Source organism: Polypterus senegalus, chromosome 6, assembly GCF_016835505.1.
Source record: "Polypterus senegalus isolate Bchr_013 chromosome 6, ASM1683550v1, whole genome shotgun sequence".
Taxonomy (NCBI): domain Eukaryota; kingdom Metazoa; phylum Chordata; class Cladistia; order Polypteriformes; family Polypteridae; genus Polypterus; species Polypterus senegalus.
The window spans coordinates 47,294,154-47,311,613 of NC_053159.1; positions in this window are offsets into that span (position 1 = coordinate 47,294,154).

The window sequence follows — 17,460 nt, forward strand, 5'->3', positions numbered from 1 at the left end:
GTGGAGAGAGCAAACCTGATGAACAACTTCTTTAACAGGTTTGACCACCCTGACCCACTCTTACCACAAAGTAATGCATCCTCCACCCATTCTTCTGCTGATACCAGCATAGGAGAGAGTTTCTCCCCACCCACAATTACAGCAGCCCAGGTAAGCAGAGAGCTGAGGAGACTTCGTGCCAGCAAACAGTGGGTCCAGATGGAGTATCGCCACGACTGTTGAAGGCCTGTGCGTTGGAGCTGGGGAGTCCTCTACAGCACATCTTCAACCTGAACCTGGAACAGGGGAGAGTCCCAAGGCTTTGGAAAACATCTTGCATCACCCGTCCCAAAGGTATCACGTTCTGGTGAGCTGAATGACTTCCGGCCTGTTGCTCTGATGTCACATGTGATGAAGACCATGGAGTGGCTGCTGCTTCACCACCTGAGGCCACAGGTCCACCACGCCTTAGACCCTCTGCAGTTCGCATACCAGGAGAAGGTAGGAGTGGAGGATGCCATCATCTGTATGCTACACAGAGCATATGGAGAGAGGCAGTGATGCTGTAAGAATTATGTTTCTGGACTTCTCTAGTGTCTTCAATACCATCCAACCTTGGCTCCCTAGGAACAAGTTGACAGAAATGGGGGTAGATTCATACCTGGTGGCATGGATCGTGGACTATCTTAGAGTATCTCAGGAACTGCAGGTCTGACATTGTGGTCAGCAGCCCAGGAGCGCTGCAGGGGACTGTGCTTTCTCCGGTCCTGCTCAGCCAATATACATCGGACTTCCAATACAACTCGGAGTCCTAACATGTGCAAAAGTTTGCTGATGACACTGCTATCGTGGGCTGCATCAGGAATGGCCAGGAGAAGGAGTATAGGAATTTAATCAAGGAGTTTGTTAAATGGTGTGACTCAAACCACCTACAACTGGACACCAGCAACACCAAGGAGCTGGTGGTGGATTTTAGGAGGCCCAGGCCCCTCCCAGACCCCGTGATCATCAGAGGTGACTGTGTGCAGAAGGTACAGACCTATAAATACCTGGGAGTGCAGCTGGATGATAAACTGGACTGGACTGCCAATACTGATGCTCTGTGCAAGAGAAGACAGAGCCGACTATACTTCCTTAGAAGGCTGGCATCCTTCAACATGCTGCTGCTGGAGTATGTGAATTTCCCCTTGGGGGTTAATAAAGTATCTATCTATCTATCTATCTATCTATCTATCTATCTATCTATCTATCTATCTATCTATCTATCTATCTATCTATCTATCTATCTATCTATCTATCATAGGTCCAGTCAGTTGGATTGAAAGAAAATGAAGGCAGGAACAGACAATGGCAGGACTTTCCACTTCTTGCGATACAAACTCCGGGGGAGTGGATTCGTTAACTTGGGAAAAGTCATGAGGTTATTGCCATGTCTTGGTTAGATAGAAAAAGTCAAACTTACAATCAGTGAGGAGATCCTGGATGAGATGCCCCTTGCTCGTAAGTGAGTGAATGTTCAATAAACTGAAGTTGACAATGGTGTTGTCACATTTGGCAGCAATGTTAGCCAACCGAGCTAGGTTGGCTAACACACTATGGTCAACGAACATGCTGATGTTACGTGGAGGGAGTTGAAAGTTGGACAAAATGGAGTTTATTATTTTTGAGGTGTCAGCTCCTCCGATGGGGGAGGAATGTGATGTCCAGGTGGAGGTACAGTGCAGTCAGCAGAGGCTCAGACAGGTGGAAATGCAGTTGGAGGAGCTCAGCAGCTTATAGTTGAAAAACTAAAGATTTTCCACACCAGTACAGCAGCCTTGTTGAAATACAGAAGTGAAATGAGTAGCCAATAGAGAAATATCATAACTTAGAAACTCAAGCTTCTGGCTGTCATTTATGTGAAACATTTTAGTTAGAAATGTTTCTGAGGCTAATATAGGAGAGGCAGCCTATAAATCAGAATTAATGGAAGATTGACCTAGGGGAATGAATTTTTATAAAGATCCTATTGTGTGTCAAATATTGTAGTTTTGGAGAAATAATTTTCTGACATTGAATAAAAATAAAATATATAAAATTAAATTTTATAATAAATAGAAATGAAAATGTTAATGAAAGTAGGAAATGTGATTGAAAATATATAAAATGCAAGAACAACAAACTTCTATGGCAGCTACATCATCTACTGCAGGAAATATGACAAACATCCTTGAAAAGAGTGCACTTTATAGTTTACATACTATTCATATTAATTGAAGTACTGTAATCACAGTCTTACACTACATCATATGGGGATAAGCTAAAAGAAATGCACATACAAATATTTCAATATAACTAGGGTACAGATACATTAAATACACTGTTCTTTAAAAGCAAAGCTGTTAAAATGAAGTCAGTACCCAGGGGTGTTATGTTTCATTTCAATCAGTGCAGAATAATGCACTTAGTGAGAAATACCCACATAAAGTAGCATTTGCATATTTTTATTCATCTCTTACCCTTCATATTGCACAGCTATTCATTAGGAAACATTAGTGCACATAGGGGCATAGAAAATGTTTCCAGTGAGAGTTCAGGCACTGTTTATCATTGGATGGTTTGAAGTAGTCACACAGAATACATGTACTGTGTGCTTGATTGCTTTTGTCAGCCTAGAAACACTGTACATGTTCCACTCTGTGTTTTTGTAAAAGGGTTTTCTAGAAAATATATCACCACTGCAGAATATTATTAGATCATGCAGGGCATCCTATAAGCATGACCCTTTCAGATTAAACAGTTGCTTGTAAAGTTTTATAATTAATTGTATTGCTAATGAAAGGCTTTATGATGCATACATACAGTAGAGTATTATATTATTTATGATCTCTAGCCCTATAAAACTTAAAAACTTTCATTCAATAAATAAGCTGAAAGCAAAATTCTTACCAGGAAAAAACAAGAGAATTTAAAAATGTTTTTTACAACACAGTAATACTGCTGGCTATTTAGTTGCTTATACATTTTCATAAATACTATAGATAGATAGATAGATAGATAGATAGATAGATGGCCGGGTCCCATACCCGGCTGGGACACCCCTTTGATACTGGATCCGGGGGAATACCCATGGGCTACAACCTACATCTCCCAGAACACTTGGTGGCCCCAACCCGAGTTGCATCGGGGCCACTATTGTGGAACACCGGAGCCCATCCCTGTTGGGCTCCATGGCCACTGCCAGGTGGAGGTGCACAGCTTAACGAGCCCATGTGGGGTGTAATGCAGCCACACCCGGAAGTGCAGCCTTAATTAGGTTAATTATCACCTGAAGCACTTCCAGGTGGGCTATAAAAGCAGCCAACACCCACCACTCAGGGTGCCAGAGTCTGCAGGAGGACGAGGACGAGGATGAGGATGAGGATAAGGATGAAGCTGCCTGTGAGGATTGGAGGAAAAATTAGTTGTGTTATTGTTTGGTGTGGTTTTTGCTTTGTGGAACTGTTCTGTGCCTGTGGGACACGGGGAAGACATGTCCCATGGGTGAAGAAAATAAATTTGTGTTTCACTTTTACACATGCCTCTGTTGTCAGTCCGTGCCAGGCGCCTATATAGCGCCTTTCACAATAGATAGATAGTAATATAACAAATAACAACCAATAAAAAATAACAGCAAACTCACTCAAACACACAAAGAATTACAAAAAAAATGAAGAAAAATTCCAACTCGACTACTGATAAATGTTTACGGATACAATGGTAGTGTGTCATAGAGAGGTTGTGGGACATTGTTCAGAATTTTCATCAGGTTTGTCTTCATTCTCTCCTCTGCTACCTTTATTGGGTTGATAACTGAGCCTATTCTTTAAATCACTTTATTGATTTGGTGGGCCTCTCCCAGTTTCCACTGTTGAGAAATGAATTGCTATGCAATTTTAAATATCATAAATAAGTGCATTTTCAAACCTGGGTACTCAGATTCAGAGCTGCAGAGGCTGGAGCCTATCCTATACAACTAAGTGCAAGACAGGAAGCAACTCGGGACCGATCACACAGGTACACTCCCACACTCACTCATACGAGATTTAGTCAAAATCACAGATTAACATGACTTATATGTCTGTGGGGATGTGGGGGAAAAAAGAACAGATTGCCCTGAAGAAACCCTGCACAAAAAGTGGGAGAAAATACACAATCCCCACAGATAACAAGTCAGTGCAAGATTCAAGCACAGGACTCTGGATCAATGAGGTGACAGTGCTAAGTATTACAAAAACATGCTGACATCTGTAAACATCTATAAATATACTTCAGTGTTAATATGCATTGTGCTTACATTCGCTATTATGTGTAATTTTGTGTTGTCGTATAACTGAACTGTGTTTATAAAAGTGTATACTCTGCTAGGATTTTAAATGAAAGAGTGCTTTATAAAAATAATTTTAATTAAATTGCATTGAATTGAATTTATTTATTGTTATTGTACACAGTACCATGAGATTCAATGTGCAACTCCTGCAGAAAAAAATAAAGCAATAGAATATACAATATGAAAACATAAATACAATGTATGTATAAATACGGTGCAAAGTGCTCTGCAATGAGCACTTAAAGAACTGATTGAGTGCGTTTATAGCTCTTGAGATTAAACTGTCTGTGAGCTTTGAAGTCTGTGCACAAAAGGCTCTGTAGCATTTGCCAGATTGGAGAAGTTCAAATAGAATATGGCATGGGTGAATGGAATACATGCAGATGCTGGTGGCTTTCCGGAGGCAGCATGTGCTATAGATGTCCTCTTGAGATGGAAGCTGCACACCAAAAATTCTCTGCAATCTCAACACAACCACCTGCTGGAGGCATTTCTGATCAGCAGCTGTACAACTGGGATACCACACACAAATACAATAGGTTAAAATACTCTTGGTGTTGTAGTAGGTCAGCAGCACCTGCAAGAGAGGCCAGCTTTTTCAACATTCTTCAGGAAAACAGCTGCTGCTGTGCCTTCTTCAGTAGTGCCATGGTGTTAGCTGTCCTTGAAAAGTCCCTAGTGATATATATCCCCAGGAACCTGAAGCTTGATACACACTCCTCCTTGTCCCCACTGATGAAAATTGCAGCCTGTTCTTCATCACATGATCTTAAACCAATGATGACAGCTTTGGTCTTCCCTGTGTTGAGGGACAGGCTTTTCACTGAGCACCATCTCACCAGATTTTTTACCTCCACTCTGTAGGCTGATTCTTCATTATTGGAAATTAGCCCAACCACTGTTGTGTCATCTGCAAATTTTATGATGGTATTGGTGGTATATGCAAGTACACAATCGTGAGTAAGGAGGGAGTAGAGGATGAGCCTCAGTACAGAGCCTTGTAGTGTGCCTGTGTTCAGGGTTATAGTGGAGAAGAAATGGGGCATCAGTTGTACCATCTGATGGCTCTCCAACAGGAAGCTGAGGATACAATTGCACAATGGTATGCTGAGGCCCAACTGGTGCAGTTTATGAATGAACTGGGAGGGGACAACAGTATTGAAAGCAAACCTATAGTCTACAAATGGCATCCTCATGTACAGTATATGCTGGTCCCTCTAGATGAGTCAGGTCTATGTGCAGAGCTAGAGAGATGGCATCCTCTATACATTCACAGTATTAGCTCTGTAGGCAAATTGATATGAGTCCAGGGAAGCAAAGATATTGGCTTTAATTTAACAGAGAACAATTTTTTCAAATCACTAAATTATTATCAGAGTCAGAGCGATTGGACAATAGTCATTTGTATGAAATGGAAAATTATAATTGTAACCTGGCACCAATGCTTTCTGGTTTTGTACGATGAGAAGTCTAAAAGAACTCTCAAATCTCTCACTAGAAGTGTCCTTCTATCTCTGTAATTATATCTAATATTTTTACTTCCAATATATAAAACATTACATTTATTTATATTAAATTTAATTTTCCACAGCCAAAACATAGATTTTGTTTGGGTCTTTCTGTAGTGATTATTCTGACACCACATAATCTATTTGTTGCTTTCAAAATTAATCAAGTTGTATGTTAAATTTTTATCACAGTCTTTAGCCATCACCAGGGGCCTCATGCATAACGGCGTGTGTTGAATTCACACTAAAACATGGCATACAGACAAAAGCCGAAATGTTCACATGCACAAAAAAATCCCGATGCATAAATCTGTGCGTTCGCCAACTTTCACGTTCTTCCGCTACATAAATCCCGGTCAGTGTGAAAAGTAACGCACGTGTACTCACCTGCCGCCACTCCCAATTACACCTCTTTGAATATGCAAATCAATATAAATAGCACTTAAGCTCAGCGTTCTGTGAAAGGGCAATGGCAAAAGCACAGGGGAAAACAGAAGAATTTCAGCAAATATTAAGTGGAGGCAAGGAAAACATGACTATTTGTTGATTTTAACAGTGGTATAAACAACAAAAGTAAGTTGATCGAGTGACATAGAGTGTCGAAAAAACTCGAAAAGCTCAAGTTCACAAACTCGCACAGTGCCCGAAATAAAAAAGAAGTTGTCAGATATCAAAGTCGCTGTGAAAAAGCGAGTTATAGCCCACTGTCTGAGTGTCATATGAATGCTTATTAGGGTACAGAGAAAAGAAAAAGAAATAGGCAAAAAGTTTGAAATGTCAACTTTAATTTCAAAATTTCCACTTTAATCAAGTAGTTTATTTTGTCACTAAAATAGAACATCATAAACTTCATCTTTAAATCGTTTAATTTACTAGTTTCTCAAATATCATCATAACTAAGGTAGCATGTTAAATGCTTTGTTTTGTATGTGTTCTTCTATGTGTGTGAATCACTATGTGCTTCTTAAATGGGCTTTCTCTTATTTCGACAGGACACAGAATCCATTACATTCGTGATATTACAGCTCTCTGAATAATTAAAATACTGAGATATATACATGACATCATTTTCATGATGATAGAAGTTAAAGCATGTATTAAACATGGGAACACGGTGGTGCAGTGATAGTGACGGGCTGGCGCATCAACCAGAGACTGTTCCTGCCTCACGCAAGATGCTTGCTGTGCCGTGCGCGACCTTCAGTGAAATAATTTACTTCAGCGGTACCGTCTCTTTCAAATGTTCTAACCCCCAATTCCTGTCTTTTCTTTTCTTTCTCCAAGTAACCAACCACCACACAATCAGCTCCGTAATAGATATTAAGCCAACTGTTTGCTTAGAACACTGATTCTTCAAAACTTTTAAGGAACATTGAAATATTATCGTAGTACATGTTTAATTATTCCATCCAATACAGTGTGAGAAAGAAACAATCTCTGAACAGGGCACCAGATCATCACTAGCGCTGTGCCACCTTGTCCTCACATGTTTCATTATAAACAATATAGATTATGTAAATGATGTTAACATTTTATCTATATAATGTAATAAACATATTTTGCTGCATTTCATCTTAAAAAAGATATCGTCATCATATGTAAATAAGCTGTTTATAAAGTGGCTCAGGTTGTGCAATATAACTGTATTGCAAGTTTACAGTGAGGTGATTATACTAATAAGTACAAGCAGTTCTACAAGGAGCACTAGATGGACTGATTGAGTGTGTTTATAGTTCTTGGAATGAAACAGTTTCTGAACCGCGAGGTCCGTACAGGAAAGGCTTTGAAGTTCAATAGACTATGCATATGGCTGAGGCAGCGTGTGTTTGATGCTGTGATGAGACACGCCCGGACACCACCAGACTGAGGCCACATCTTTATAAAAGCACACGTTTATTTTCACTTAAGAACAGTCCCGCACAACACACTGTGCTCCCAGCACTAACCACCTATAATCCGGGCCTTTCTCTCACTGTCCGTAGGCTGCCTTTCCTCTCTTCATGGGCGCTTCGTCCTGCTCCCAATCCCGACTCTCGCTCCCTGATTGTAGGGCGGCAGCCCCTTTTATTTCGACCCAGATGTGCTCCAGGTGCCTGATGACGTCCTTCTGGCAGGACTTCCTGGTGTTGCGGAGGTGCTGCTCTTGCACCCAGAAGGACTCCAGGCGTCCCTGGAAGGATCTTCCTCAATCTTCCTGGTTGTGACGGAAGTGAACATTTCCCGGGCTCTATGAGGCTTGGGGCGCACCCTGGCGGTGGCTACAGGCCCCAATGGGCTAGTGCCTCCTTGCTCCTCTCCCGTGGTCCCCTCAAGATCCAGGGCGGTTGCCCCCTCATGACCCGGGAGACGTATAAGCCACCTCCTGGTTCTCCCAGGCGTCCCGGCTGGGTCTGTCCCCCAGCCTCCAGTGACACTATATATATGCTATATAATTCTCTTTCCGATCAGCTGCTGTAGAGCTGTGATTCCACACTCACATACAGTGGGATAAATACTCTGAGTGGTGCATTGATAGAAACAATGCTAAAGCAGCTACGGTATTTGGAATAGTTTGGCCATTCCGTGGACCATTATGTTGTTACAGGTTGATTACAATCAGATGCCATAAACTAATAAACAATAAACAATAATCTCAGTGTATTTGATAATGCCGCATCAGGGATGTGGATCTAAAAAAGAAAGACAAACCATACTGGAACAAAAGCACTACTTTGAAGCTGGGTGCCGCCAGTTTGCAAAACTGAGCGGAGAACTTGCATACGCCAAGCATTTAGCTGGCGTGAAAATGTGCGTGGCTTTATGCCAAGTTTAGGTTTTATACATCATGATGTGAGAGTGGAAACGGGCTTACACAAGATTTTTGTGCGTACGGACCTTTTATACATGAGGCCCCAGAACATTTCTACACTCATTTATTTATGTGCTGCACCCTGACTTCCAGACACTTAAAGTTTTATGGTTGATCTCTCATGGGACATCAAATCAGAAACATTTTCAAAAGCTGAGATACATAAAGTATAAAAAGAGTGCATGATATTAGTTGTTTCCTCATAGAGCCTCAAGAGATTAGTAAAGTAGAATTAAGCTTGAGTTTAGTAACTGAATAAAGCCATTTCAAATGGCTAAACTGAGAACATACTACTCAAAGGTAGAAGGCGGTGTTTGATATTGTCAAATGTCTAGCCATCTACAATAATCAATATACTTAAACAGCTTACAGCAAAAACAGTATATAACTAAACCATAGTTACATAGTAAAAATAAATAAACAATAGTGCAAATGAATATACAAAATAAGAACTTTCTTTTACTATTATATTGGAGCTTAACACCTTACACAATTATAGTGAGTGAAATGTGACCATGCATTTCCTATCATGCATTAGAAAAAAATAACACAATAATTAATTATAAATTGCTAAACCTATTTTAACAATAGCAAAGCAATATATTATGTAGGCTACTCAGAACATGAATCACTTTGCTTGTCATCTACGTTTATTGTCAGTTGATTTTCATGTGATTTTTTTTCACATGTTTGCTTCTGATTTTAATTTCGCTCCTTATACATTAATATCACAAGGAAAATGTTGCACATACAATTTCAACACAGAATTTTCTACTGGAAATTCTTATGCCATTTTCATGTTTTCTTGGCTGTTTTGCCACATCCATAACATATACTGAAACACATTTTAAAATTTTTGTTGGGTTTTGTGAATATCTGAAGCAGTTTGTATCTTCACAGATGTGTGACTTTGGAAAGTATCTTAACATTATTAGTCAGAAGTGAGACTGGAATGTACGATGCACATTTTAACATCTGCAGATCTTAGGAAAGACAGTAATTAATGCTTGGTGAAAAGTTTGAGGTAAAATTTTATTGTCTCTGGCTTCTACAAATATTGTTAATGAAAGGGGAGCTAACATAGTTGAAAATTATTATAAAATTTCTATAGGTTAGCCATCAGGACCTGCTGCTTTCTCACTCTGAAGTGAATGTATAGTGTCTAGTAATTCTGAGAGTGTCAGAGGTTTATCCAATTTCTTTGCACTGAGAAAATCTAGTTGTGGTATCTGTAATCCATCGAAAAATGCATTAGATTGTGTCTTGTCTTCTTTAAACTGAGTAGAATATAAGGGCTTATAGTAGTCTCTAAATATGTGCATTATATTTCTCTGGTCAATGATTCTGTCTCTGTCTGTGTTGGTAATTATTGGTATTGCATTGCAAACTTCCTGGTTGTGTATTTGTTGAGGTAAGATCTTATTAGCTTTCTATCTGTGTTCATAGTACTGATGTTGCAATTTAAAAATGAGTTGTTCTGTTTCTTTTGTTATCAGTAGGTTGAGTTCTGATTGCAAATCCTGTCTTTTCTTGTAAAGTGCATGATTAGGTGAACCTGGCATCCTCTTGATCTATTCTAGTAATTTCACTTATTAACTCTTCTTGGTTTCCGATTTATTTTTGTGGGAAAGATATGCAATAATCCTCTTAAAATTGCCTTCAGAGTTTCCCAAAGTATTCCTGCAGAGATCTCAGAGAATGTATTTGTCTGTTAAAAAAAAATCAATTTGCTTGGATATACATTCTGTGAATTTCTCATCAGCCAATAAAAGGGGGTTAAGACGCCAGCTGCAAGATGAGTATGTGGAGTATAATGATTTGAGCACGATGATCAGAGGGGTGTGGTCAGATATAACAATAGCTTTAGATTTGATCGTGGGTAGAAAATTGTTATCTATAAAGAAATAATCAATTCTTGAGTAATAACTATGTATTGGTGAGAAGAAGGAATATGCTCTTGAGTTTGGATTTAGAACTCTCCAAGGGTCTGATAAGTTATGATCAATTACAAACTATGTAATTGTTTTTGCAGTGTGAAATGTTGTCACCCCTGTGCCTGAAGACCTATCCAGGTCTGGATTTAAAACACAGTAAAAATCTCTGGCTATTATAATTTTATGACTGTTCATGTTGGGAATGGATGCAAATACGTTCTGGATGAAGTCTCTTTCATCCACTTTGGTTATGTATATGTTTGTCAAAATCACTTTATAGCTAAATAAATTACCCATAACAATCACATATCATCCTTCAGTATCAGATGTAGCCAATGAAATTGTTTTATGTATTAAGATTCCCACATCTCTAATTTTCTTTTAATGGCTGGAGTGGAATATTTGGCCAGTTCAATCTCTTTGCAACTGAAACATTGCCTAATAAGTGGGTCCCCTATAAAAACACTTTCTTCGCGTCTAGACCTGCTAGGTGAAAGACTACTTACTTTTTCTTTAATTCATGATTGAGACCTTTGACATTCCAGCCCACTGTTCACTGTTTGATCATAGAGGCATTACTTGTGAGCTTTTGTTAACATTTTGTGGTCTTGAGTTAAGATAGTACATTATTACATAACATAGCTTTAACCTTAATTTCCAGTTTTGCCAGGAGTTATTGCTATGAAGCTTATTGTTGTGTTGGCACTTACAATTGTGGGGGTATAAAGGATAGATTATAAATAGCTAGCTCTTTTTCTCTCCCCCTCAGCACTTCTAATGTTTTTTTAACATATTATTAAAAAAATATTAATTTAAAAAACTGTAACATTGCATAAGCCAACTTTAATTTACTAGATAGGCATTACTTTTGCAGCATGACTGACAAAGCACAGTACATATATACAGTACTACCATATCACTCAAACTATTAGAGGGAACTGCCGAAGTATTGACATACATTACTCAGTAAACCGGAAAGTAATAGGGAAGTGCCAGTGTATGAAAAATGGCTTATTTGTCACTGAAATCCTAATCTGTTAAATTAGGTTCTTTTAAATGGAGGATTTACTGTATTTAGTATTAAAAGTTACTATATAGGCTGTGAGTTTTCTAAACTCTTTTCTGACTCCCCCCAATGGGATGACACACTGATGAGTGTCCTGAAGCGCAATGGCCGCTTCTTTGAAAGACTGTCTATCTGTTGCCAGGACAACTGGAGGCTCACAGCGCTGCAGCGGCTTGCCGCCAAAGCAACTCAGAAAAGATTGTGGTCACGCTATAAGCGCCTGTCATCGATGGGTGATGCAAGGAACCTTATAAATGCAGGGAACAGTATTACTTGACCACTAACCTGGTCACGGCCCTACCTGACTGCTGTGTCTGTGTATAGGAGAGTGGTAGATCCCGCTACAATAAATAACTGTGCTGTTTTGTTTCAAGCTGAATAAAGCTGGTTTTGCAAAGTACTGAGACTCAGGCTCAGCCTGTTTTGGGGTGACAGTGACTCATGCATTACAAGGCTGAATGTTAAGAATCTTTCATAGGTAGGTGCACATAATTATAATGGTTTCACAAGAAGTACCCCTTTCAAGTCACATTCTGTTAATTTGTAGTGTAAGTTCTGCTTGATTCCATATATGTTTTTTTCTACACTAGAAAAAACCCAGAGATATTAGACTAGTTGGTGTTACTCAGTTTCACAAGTATTAAGTATGGATGTGTGAAATGAGGGTATCTACAATGAATTGGTGTCCTATCCAGTCTTTGTTGTTTCTTTGCTCCGATGCTGCAGAGATAGAGCACACTATGATAAGTATGGATAAAGTCACCCAACTATATCTAGAAATTTTTTTATCAACTATTGTACACAATGCTCATTTGGCCTTAAAATGATAGTTTTATGCCAGTTATGATAACATGAAACAGTCCAAAAGATCTGCAGCTTGAATGCTCATTCTTTTTTCCCAAAAACAACTATAGTTGACTACTGGCAGTATGTGTTATCGAGCACTGCTCTGATGTTACATGCTGTAAACTAGGAGATATGTCTTTATTTCAGAAATTAAATATTTCTTTCTAGATAACTAATAATAGGGGTGGCACAGTGGCGCTGTGGTAGCACTGCTGCCTCGCAGTAAGGAGACCTGAATTCACTTCCCAGGTCCTCTCTGCGTGGAGTTTGCATGTTCTCCCCATGTCTGCGTGGGTTTCCTCCAGATACTCCGGTTTCCTCCCACAGTCCAAAGACATGCAGGTTAGGTGCATTGGCGATCCTAAATTGTCCTTGGTGTGTGTGTGTGTGTGCCCTGTGGTGGGCTGGCGCCCTGCTTGGGGTTTGTTCCTGCCTTCCGCCCTGTGCTGGCTGGTATTGACTCCAGCAGACCCCCTTGACCCTGTGTTAGGATACAGCGGGTTGGAGAATGACTGACTGACTAATAATGAAATAAAAAACAAAAAGTAATGAAATGTGCCTTTCTGAACCATAATAATTATTAGGAAAAAATGAAAGTGCTATTCACCATAATCTTATTAAATAACCAGAGCCAAAACATTAGGAAGAAAACAAAGTCACAACGAAAGACAAAGTGTCAATACCAGAATATCAAAAACTAGATAGATAGATAGATAGATGCTTTATTGATTCTGAGGGAAATTTAAGTACCAGTAGCCAAGAATTAATTATACCAAGTTAAATACAAATATTTAAGCACACACTACACAAATAGCAAATAATGTACAAATAATGTAATCACAGTATATTAGATGGTACATACAATAATGACAGTAAAGTAAGAATTGTGTAAATAATACTACTAACAAGATGACACATAGCACTTAATACTAAAGTGACTTAATGTCAAATTAAAATAAAATGAAAGTTACATGGCTTATGCTGATAGGGTAATAACGAACGAGGGAAAAAAAAGGTTACATAGTAATGACCAACTAGTGAGATATCAGATGTATGTATTGCATAGCTAATACATCTTATATAGTTTATGTGCACAGAAGAAGTATTAGGTTCAGAGCTCAACCAGGCCCCGTCTCTGTTGTAAGAGTTGAAAAATCTAATGGCTCTAGGAACAAAATATCTCTTGTATCTGTTCATATTGCAGTTCTGTGATAGCAGCCTACCACTGAACAAACTCATCTGCTTAATTATGGTGGTGTGTATAGAGGGTGATGTCTGTTGCCCATAATAGAGAACACCTTGCATAGTGTCCTCGTTTCTGCCACTGTCACCAGAGAGTCCATTTCCATTCCAACCACAGATCCTATTCGCCTGATCAGCTTGTTGATACTATCAGCATCTGTCTTCTTCAAGCTTTCTTCCCAGCACACCACAGCATAGAAGAGAATACTAGCAACCACCGACTGATAGAACATCTGCAGGAGTTTCCTACATATCTTAAAGCCAATCTTCCTCAGAAAATAGAGCCTGTTTTTCCCCTTCCTGAACTTAGCCTTTGTGTTCTGTAACCAGTCCAGAATCCAAAAATTTGGACAAAAAACCTTTTGTTATGCTGGAATTTGTTACCAAGACTTTATGATGCAAATCATTTAGAGGGTCATTCAGTAATGATGACATGCTGCCTAGCAAATTGTTAACTGATTACTCAAAATGAAAGAAGAAATTGTGTTGCATTTAAGCATTAAATGAAAACAAAATTTTCCTTGGGCATAAATGTAAAAATGAAATAATCCTCAACAAACCAGTTTTCATAATATTAAAAACTTGCAACCTTATGAAATTTATCTAAAGTAAAAATGATTTTTAAAAGCTAGACTAAATTAAATCATTTGGAAACATGCTTGGTGATCGATCTTTGCCGTTGATGGCTGGCAATACTTCAGGTTTTTTTGTTGACTTTGTAAAGCACTTTTTGGTTTTATGAAAACTAATATATAAAATTAAGATAGCTGATTGGTCATATACAGAGTACCAGTCCACATCATATCGCTGGATTTTGGATTAAACAGCTTTAGTAAATGGAAATATGTATTGCTAAAAATGTGAAATCATTAGTATTGCACCAGTTCATAATACACAAACAGCATAGTTTTTATTCAAAGTTGACTGAAGAGAAATAAGGTAGCATCTACACATTGATTCTAATTTATGAAAATGGATTTTCTAGAGAAATGAAAATGTGAAGATAAAGGAAAAAATGGTAATGAAAGTAGTGCAACCCAATAATTTAAAAGTTTACATACACATACTTACTTGTGACCATTAGTTCTGTTTCTTTATGTAAAGGAACATTTGTGTGTGTGTGTGCATATGAGGCTTTCTGGTTATCATGCCCTGCCTTTCTTTCTAGCCATAATTAATGTCTGCTGCATAGATATCTGACCTCAGCCACTCACATTTAACATCAGTAATACAGCATGCATGAAGGAAAAATGATTACTTTTATTTTAAGCAGCCTGGCTGGATTATAATATTGTGATGGCAAGTTTTGAAATCTACTTTATCTTTTCAAATTAAATGACTAACCTGCTTGACATTTAGTAGGCATCCTGTGGTCAAAGAATCGTGCTTCTGAGCCTCAAAAGTCTTTTGAAATTCTTTATAATTTTGAATCCATAGTTTGTATCCAGTGGCTACTGTCTGGGAAAACTGCTATTCATTTTAGAGATGTCCTTGTCAGCAGAAATATAGTAAATGCAGTCCTGTATGTTTTTAAAAGAAAATAGCTCAGCAGCATCTCGAAAACACGGTAATAGCTGAACAGCCTGAAGAATTACATCTGAATGTTTAAGTATATGAAGTTTTGGAGTTCTAGTCATATCAAAAAACACAGCATTAGGATGTGAGTTTCAGGTTTGTAGGAAGCGTCCAGTCTATTTATTTGTTGCCTGAGCTATTCCATCTGTAGGATGACAGAGTCTGCCTAGGACATTAAAGAAATACTCCACCCTAAAATGAATATATTTATGTTACTTACTGCATGACGTAAAAAGAATTTCTCGTACAATTTAAGGCTACTGTGAATAATGTTAGACAACCACAAACAAAATCAAAATGTCCATAAATACATCTCATGTTACTCATTTCACATAATCCACATGCAAAGCCATCCGGTTGTATGCTCACAATGCCTCAAACACATGTATTGTTACTAAAATATTGTTAAATAAGTCAATTCCTGAAAGACACCATTGTGAACTAAAATGAAACTTGCTCAAACGCACCCGAGATTTGAACTAGAGATCCACCTTCCTCCTCTTATTTATTGATCAGCAGTCCAGCCCAGTAACAACTAATTAATTGGCTAACATTGTGTTTTACATGATATTGACAGTGCAAAGTTCACTGAGAGACGTGTAAAACTACAGATTAAAACTTAAAAAAAAGTGAATAATGACATTCATAAGAAGAGAATATGCCTCAGACTTGTGCAACAATGCAAAAAATGTGTGTGCAAAAAACAATAAAATAATTGACTGAACAAGGTTTAATAAAATAAGCTAAATAATGTTAAGTTCAAATTTTTTGATAAGTTAATAAATCCTAGAATAAAGAAAACAAGATTTAATGGCTTGATATGAAAAATTTTCACTTGCTTAGATTACATTTTTTGCAGTGCAGAAGATCAGTTCATCATGCAGTTTCACAGACTGCCGCTGAGTAATTCTGAGATACTCCAGTTGTGGATATAACTGTAAATGAAATGACAGGAGACAGGTCTATAATTCAGATACTTTCTCATGGCATACTGCGTTCTCTTTCAGTTCACAATAGCATTTTCCGGAAGTGGCTTATTTAATAATATTTTGTTAAAAACAAATTTGTTCGGGATTTGCATGGGACATTGTGGGCACAGAAACTGGATGACTTTACATGTTTATTATGCAACACATGTAACGATGTAACGTGAGATTTTTTTATGGACATTTTGACATTGTTTACTGTTGTCCAAAGTAGGTTGCCATCAACTTGTATTGCAATTCAGAAACTTATCTTCTTTCTGCATGAGAAAAATGTGTTTCTCTGCCATCACTACAAACTACATGCAGTAAGTAACATTAAAATAATATTTTTGGGTGGAGTATATCTTTAATGTTTAAGGTGCACTCAGTCATCCTACAGATGGAGCACCTCAGGCAACAAAGAGTGGACAAGTTCCTACAAATCTGCAACTCGTAACCTAACACTGTGTTTTTTGTTGTGACTAAACGTCTAAAACTGAATATACAGAAACATTCAGAAGTAGTCCCTCAGGCTGCCGAGATTACTGTATTACCTTAAGTGACAGGGCATGATAACCAGATGCCTTATGAGTGCACACACACACACACACAAATGTTACTTATATCAGAAACTTTTTTTTATCTCATGAAAACATTAGATTAAAAATTATTCTCAGCCATCAATACAAACCACATGGGGTAAGTCACATAAAAAATATAATTTCTTGGTGGAGTATTCCTTTAAGCATTACATCTGTGAGTTGCTCATTTTAATGTCACGATTCAGTTGGGCAGAAAAAATGAAAAGTATAATATTTCTTTAGGGAGTAACAGTAATATGGAAATGTATGCCTGCACAACAAGCTTGTGACCTAAATTAAGCTGCAGTCAAAAATAAGTCTCCTAACCCTACAACAAAAGTGAGGTGTCAACATCTCCTAACCCTGGAAAACTTGAAACGAAGTGAGATCTTTCAAACAGCAGATGCTGGGACATTCACACAAGTGAGAAGACTGTTCTTTTACAAAATAAACTGGGACATGGAAAGTGGCCACATAGGAGAGATAACCTCAGCAAAGAAAGCCAAAGCAGATAATTGTTGGCCTTTTATTCATGAATGTCTTTTTCTAAACAACAAACTGGAGTGCA